Source organism: Suncus etruscus, chromosome 16 (assembly GCF_024139225.1).
Source record: "Suncus etruscus isolate mSunEtr1 chromosome 16, mSunEtr1.pri.cur, whole genome shotgun sequence".
Classification (NCBI taxonomy): Eukaryota; Metazoa; Chordata; class Mammalia; order Eulipotyphla; family Soricidae; genus Suncus; species Suncus etruscus.
This window is the reverse complement of record NC_064863.1, coordinates 56,549,705-56,556,928: the sequence shown is the minus strand read 5'-3', so window position 1 is coordinate 56,556,928 and position 7,224 is coordinate 56,549,705. Positions and strand designations below refer to the sequence as shown.

The following is a 7,224-nucleotide window of genomic DNA, read 5'->3' as shown; positions in this document are numbered from 1 at the left end:
TTGATTGATCGATTTTTTGACGTCTTTATATTAGTGTAGAGATTGAAGTTGATGTCGCCAATATTATTTTATTTTATCTTATCTTTCTCTTTCTTTTTGCACTCCGGCATGAGTTGGTTTTAGAACCGAGACTGTTGTGTGGTGCTTGTCTTTATTGCTGTGGTGCTCACTGGATATTTAATTTGATATTTCTTTCTGTATAGTGGTGGTGTTTCAATTGCCTTTTTCACATCCTCTCTCAAACTGAGGTCGAAATCCTCTGGAAGAACTCCGCCTATTTTCAGCATATTTGACTTCTTTTTTTTTTCTTCTTATTTTGTACCCCGATCTATTGCTTTTCTTTTCTTCAAACAAAGCCACATAACTAGATTTATCTAGCTCCACTTTTTAAATATAGGGGGAGACAGGGGAGGGTACCAGTACCCAACAGATATATGATTACTAATAGTGAGCTGGACAAAGAAAGGACCACCTACATACTCCAGCAGTCTGGGGGTGATGGTGGGGTATATGGGTTGCAGAAGGGGAACTGGGATGGAGGGAGGAAAAATTTGGTGATGGGTATTCCCCTTATTCAATGTTGATATGTACCTAAAATACTACTGTGAAAAATATGTAAGCCATTATGATCAAAATAAAAAAATTAAAAAAAATATTTATTTAAGCACCATGATTACAAGCATGATTGTAGTTAGATTTCAGTCATAAACAGAACAATCCCCCTTCACCAGTGCAACATTCCCACCAGCAATGTGCTCCCTCCTTCCCAACCCCTGCCTGTATTTGAGACAGGCATTTTACTTCTCTCACTCATTAATATCTTTATAATAGTTGTTAGTGTAGTTATTTCCCTAAATGCACTCACTACTCTTTGTGGTGAGCTTCATATTGTGAGCCAGTTCTTCCAGTTCTCATCTCCATTGTCTCTGAACCTTATTATAGTAATGTCTTTAATTTTTCCCTAAGACTCATAGATGAGTGAGATTATTCTATGTCTATCTATCTCCCTCTGACTTATTTCACTCAGCATAATAGATCCCATATGTATCCATGTATAAGAAAATTTCATGATTTCTTCTCTCCTGATGGCTGCAAAATATTCTGTTGTGTAAGTGTACCACAGTTTCTTTACCCATTCATCTGTTGAAGGGCATCTTGGTTGTTTCCAGAGTTTGAAGCACTATTTACAAAGCTGTGAATTCTTGAGTATTGAATGAAATTTTGCCTACAAACCTCAGATACTTAAGAAGTTAAATTTTATTGAACATTTCAAATAAGTGGGCCTGAGATTCTTCCAAGGTCCAGATCTCTCCTTTTACTGGGGCACAAGATCACTTGGGTCTGTTAGATTGTGATGTCCTGGTTCTGTTCCCATGCAACCTGCTCACATCGAGTGCATGATGGCCTGATCTTACTCCTAAGTCATCTCTGTCCAGTATATGCTTTCTTGGTCTAAAAAAAAAAAAAAACTTCAGCTTGATCCCTGCCACCTATCTCTTCATGATCTGTAATGTATAGCTGGAAAGTTATAGGGCTGTTCCCCTGGGGGCTCTCTTGCTCATTGGTATTTTTTAGTGTCCAGTCATGGCTGCTTGTGTGGGCAAATACCACTATCCTCTTTTACTCTGGGCATAGGTGAACTTGCAAGAAGAGAAATATGTGGCTAGGACTTTCTTTTATTGCTCATTGTTTTCCCAATCAATCATTTTATTAATTTACTTTGATGGGATACCTTTTCAGAGGAGAAATTTAATATGACTAATTATGACCATAATTTTTTTTAAATTTTTATTGTGACCAAAGTGCATTACAAATCTTTCACTGCATCATTTATGGTACATAGTGACAATGAATGAGGGGCATTCCCACCACCAGTGCTGTCCTCCTTCTGCCCCTATTCCCAGCATGCATCCCACATCTCTCTTCTCTACCCCCCAGTATGCCAGTGCAACTGGTCTCCACTTTTCAGTTTGTTGTAGATTGAACATCCATTCCACCATCATTGGAGATAAAAAAGGATAAGAAAAAGGGGAGAAAAAAATTTGGTGACAGCTACCAAAAAAAGAAAGGAGGAAAAAAAAAAAAGAAAAATGGAAGAAAAAAGAAAAAAAAATGGACCCGGCAAATAAAAATAAAAATAAACCTCTAAATAATAACCACAAGTGTGAAAAAGAAAGAGAAAAGTGGAAGAACAAAGAGAAGGAAAATAAAGTCAAAAACTAACAAATCAAAACAAAACAAGAAAAAGTATGGATGCTGGAGTGGTAGGGTTTGGCGTTCCCCCCAACTTTTTTTTTTTTTTTGCATAGGCACAGTAAGCATTGGGGAAGAAAGGGAATTCCCGTGGCCTAAGAGATTCAGGGTTTCTCCATCCTTGAAGCATACCATCATGGGATCAACTCCTGGCTCCCATATATACTCATTACCCCATCCCAAAGGCTTTTTTGTGATGCCAAGAAAGTTTCCTCTCGGTTGTGTGTGAGAAAATCAAGCCACTGTAGCTAGTGATCTTGGTATTTGCGCAGGTTATAGGTCAGGGTCTAGGATAGAATCTCTAGGTTCTAGAGATTCCTATCCATCGTTGTTGTGGTGTTTAGTCTTCTGTAACACTTGCTCCCTGTTTTCGTTCAGTCCCTAAGCTGAAGCCTAGGATATTATGGATCCAAAGGTTCTGCTCAGTCTCTGTTGTCCAAGTTGGACCTCTGCAATAAGACATCTTGTTGTTGTTGTTGTTGTTTTTAACTGGCTCCCCTCTCCTTCACTTCCACTGTAATGTCCTTTGAGTTCATATGTACTAAAACAAAATAAAAAACAATATTTGAACTGTAGAGTAACCAATAGTACTTACACAAGGCAGTTATATGTTAATTGATACTCTGACATGAGTTCTTCATATATTAACTCATTCATTTCTCATTGCAAATTTATGTTGTATTCCTTTTTTTCTGTGCTATAGTATATGTTGAAGTTTTGATTTAGCTAATAGACTCGAAGTACATGTTTAATAAAGTTCTGTCCTCCATAATCATTTTACTATTTTCTATTTTAGACATCACATAGAAAATTCCATAAAAATCTTTTTTCTTCTTCCACTCTTCATTTTCTCTTTCTTCCTCTTTCTCTACCAATCATGCTTTGGTGCTCTTTTTGTTTGTTTGTTTGTTTGTTTGGTTTTGGGTCACACCTGGCAGTGCTCAGGGGTTACTCCTGGCTCCATGCTCAGAAATCGCTCCTGGCAAGCTCGGGGGACCATATGGGATGCCAGGATTTGAGCCAATAACCTTCTGCATAAAAGGCAAATGCCTTACCTCCATGCTAGCTTTCCAGCCCTGATGCTCTTTTTTTGTAATTAAAATATATGTTTTGTTTTTGGATTGACCATATCTGGTAATGCTCAGGGATTACTCCTAGATTATACTCAGGTATCACTTCTGGAGGCTGAGGATACCTTATGAAGTGGCAGGAATAGAACTCAAGTCAGTCATGCACCAAGGCAAGTGCTCTACCATTGTAGTGTTGCTCTGGCCCTGAAATTTTAAACATATTCTTTTTTTAAAGGATATTTTAAAACTTTATTGATTGATCGATTGGTTGTTGGGCCACACTCAGCGGTGCTTAGGGGTTACTCCTGGCTCTGCACTCAAAAATCACTCCTGTCAGGCTGGGGCACCATATGGGTGCCAGGAATCGACTGGGCATCTCCCAGGTCACCTGCAGGCAAAGCAAATGCCCTACTGATGTGCTATCTCTCCGGTCTTTAAACATATTGTTTTTTTTTGTTTTTGTTTTTTTGGGCCACACCTGGCAGTGCTCAGGGGTTACTCCTGGCTGTGTGCTCAGAAATAGCTACTGGCAGGCACGGGGGACCATATGGGACACCGGGATTTGAACCAACCACCTTTGGTCCTGGATCAGCTGCTTGCAAGGCAAACACCGCTGTGCTATCTCTCCGGGCCCTTAAACATATTCTTAATTCTATCATTCAACAATAATACAATGATGGCCTTAATACAATGATACAATAATACAATGAGACATTTGAATGATCAAAGTTAGACATAGATATAATTTAAATGTTTACTGAGGAAAGACTATTGGGATGGAATAGAATATTTTTTGCCTTCACAAACCAAAAGAGTAACAAAGAACTCATGAATATTTTGACTTCTTGCAGTAGTTTGAATTCACATTTTAAATCATTTGAGAGGTCTCTTACTTTCTAAGAGAAAGTTTCTGAAACTGCCTTCCTTTCAACATAATGAGCATAATTATCAATGATCTTTCAAAGGGCAAGTGTCTCTGGGACCTACATCTCCTTAACAAAGACATGCTCCAGTTTGATTTGCTCAAAACCCTTATTAAAATGCAGTTACTCATTTTGGATATAAAAATTGTGCAACTAGAGTAGAGTTTGAAGTAATGGATAAATATGTTAAACTTATAAAGGTCATCTGATAACAGTATATTTGAGAACATTTACTATAATCTGTACATACACAACCCATTGTTAAATCTATGAAGTGGGAAAGAATCTTGCCTACTCTCTGGCAAAGAAGTTTGTGGTCAGCTTTTTTTCATTGTTGTTGACTGACAACCACCTGGGAGCAAAATGCTCCAGTTTTATTTGATGCCTGTTGTGCCCACAGCATAATGCTTCATTGCTGTGTCAAAGATTCATTGAATTGTAATTAGACTGACTGAGGGAAAACCACAGTCAATGCTGGGACCACTTTCTGGATTATCCTTTAGCTAGAATAAGACTTTGCTAATAAAAGTGCTAGTTTAAACCCGAGGAAAATAGGGAGAGGGTACCAAAGAGGGAAAGAGGAAAGATAGAGTAAGAGAAATAGGTAGTTAAAGGGTGAGAGGAGCTCAAGATTATTTATAGAAGCTAATATGTGAGACTATCAAATTTAGAGCTTTATTTTATAGAGGAGACATGGACTCAAAGTTTGAAGTTACCTAGAAATCACAGCTTCTAAGTGAAGTTCCAATCTTTTCACTGTCTATTTTTCTATTTCTATTTTTTGGGGGTCCCACCCATTTGTAATACAGACCAGGCAAAGGGCCTGGGTTGAGGTGTATATGGGGTGCACTTACTATACCTCCTCTTTCTATACAGTCAGTGTAAAGAACACAGCCCGTGGTAAGCATTGGGAGGCCTTATTTTTCTATTTCTTGGTCTATCTGAGCCCCATGATTACCACCTATGTCTCTTTTTTTCTTCCTCTGATTTATTTAAATAGGTTCTATTAATTATAATCATTTTAAGGATCCTATCTATTTTTAGGTACCAATTATCATTAGTATAAATTTGTGACAGTAAGATCTCTATCATAATCTTGTCTCAACTTCCAATCTGTTTAGTTGCAAGCAGCTTGTGCATTAACATTTAGAATACCCTGGCTGACACAATGACCTAACCATTTGCCATACTAATGTAATCAAATCTATTAACACCTTTATGGATCAAATTTATTTCTTCTTTATGGAAAGCAGTCCAGGAGAAATGGTGCAGAGGAACAAAGGGGTTAGCATTTAGTTGGTATAGATGAGCAAGCTTTTCCCTTATAATTGCTTCACAAATCACAGCAGTATTTTTGTTTGTTTGTTTAGCAATACTCTCATGAACTGAAACTTGAACCAAATATAATTTTCTCTGGGCAAGAAAAAGATGAGTAAGGAAACTGGTTGATTAGGAAGAAAATTATAAAAAGCACCCTAGCCATAAAGTCACTTTTTAAAGAATATAATTTCTGCCAGGAATGTTAGTTACTAGAGTATGTGCTCTAATAATTGCCATAAAAGCCCATGGTCTTTTTTAAAGACAATTCTGAAGTGACACCTGTGGAGGAAATATTTAGTTGTGAAGGAATATTTGTGAATCATTAATTTGCTTTGGATCCAAGTTTGCGTTTACACATAAAAGAGAATAAGTTTGAAGTGTCTAGGCTAAAGAAAAGCTGGGTAATAAAATTCTTTGAAACCAATTCAGGGGTTCACAATTCCATGAATAAATTTGTTGCTTTTCCATGCTATCACAATATATATCCACTAGAGGTCAGTAAAAGTCAAGGGAATGAATAAAGAATTTCTAACAGAATTTCTGCCCCCCTCCCCATAGGTTTCTTAGATTTAAGATGCACAGTTTTAAAGTTTTCTTTTAAAATTTACTAAAAAGTTATATTTCAGAGTTCATGGGAGATGCAAACAAAATAAAGAACTTTACCTCCAAAGAAAACTGAAAAGAGTATTTGAAGAGGTTTCATAGCTGAAAAACTTCCGTTTTCTATTATTATCAAGAAAGAACAGGAATATTTACTTTGACGAATCGTTTTGGTATTGGTTTTAGCTGGTATAATAAAGCCTGTTGTATCCTTATACTGTCTTCCCATAGTGTTGAAAGGTGGCATTGACTCAGTATACTCTCATTCCTTGTATTGCTATTGCTTACTATTTTTTTTAATGCATTGGCATTTATTTTGTAGTTGTTTACAAGCACCGTAAGAGGTATCTTATCTCGCGTATTTTAAAACTTTAATAATTAGATATTACTTGGCTAGAAGATAGATTTATAGATTGACATCAAGGTTTGTGGGATTGTAATAATCACTGCAGAATGCTTTTGTGATATTTACAAAGTACAATAGTATTTGTGTCTTCCTATTTCATTCTTTACATAGGACAAACCCTTGTCCTTTTTACATAAAATTGATCAAGTAGATGATGCTAATTTTATCTGTTTACCTTTAAATTTCTTTTTAGATTTTTAGAAATCAAAGCTAATATCTTCAGAAGAGAAAGAACAAGATCACTGTCACTTCAACCATTACTGACAGGCAGTAAATTCTGGCCTTCAATTCTCAAGTTGTCAGACTATTTTACAAACCTACTGCATGATGGAAAACTATTGAATATTACTCAGATATTGACCATTATGTTATTTTTGACTGCTAAACATTACGCATTTTACCTTAAGATGGCCTTTTGCTCTTTCCCCTTGGCTTTGTGTATTTAGAAGTTCTAGAGGTAGCTGGTATGGGATAGATCTAAAAACCAGAGCACTCAGCTTTGGCTTCCAGTCTTTCATGGTAGGTGGCTCAACATGGTGCCTTTGAACACAAGGCCCCAGTGGGAGCCCTATTATCTGTTAAATATTTCTGGAAATGTTTATACAGAACATAGAGCACAGCAGGTTACCCACACCCCTACTCTAACAGCTAA

General features: G+C 36.8%; 1 non-coding gene across 1 annotated transcript; it reads right to left on the bottom strand.

The window, feature by feature from the left end:
- Window positions 1–5,029: 5,029 nt before the first annotated feature.
- On the bottom strand, window positions 5,030–5,163 carry LOC126032697 (small nucleolar RNA SNORA51). Its single transcript, XR_007503919.1, has one exon. It is a non-coding gene; the product is annotated as a small nucleolar RNA SNORA51 (small nucleolar RNA).
- Between the last annotated feature and the right edge of the window lie 2,061 nt (window positions 5,164–7,224).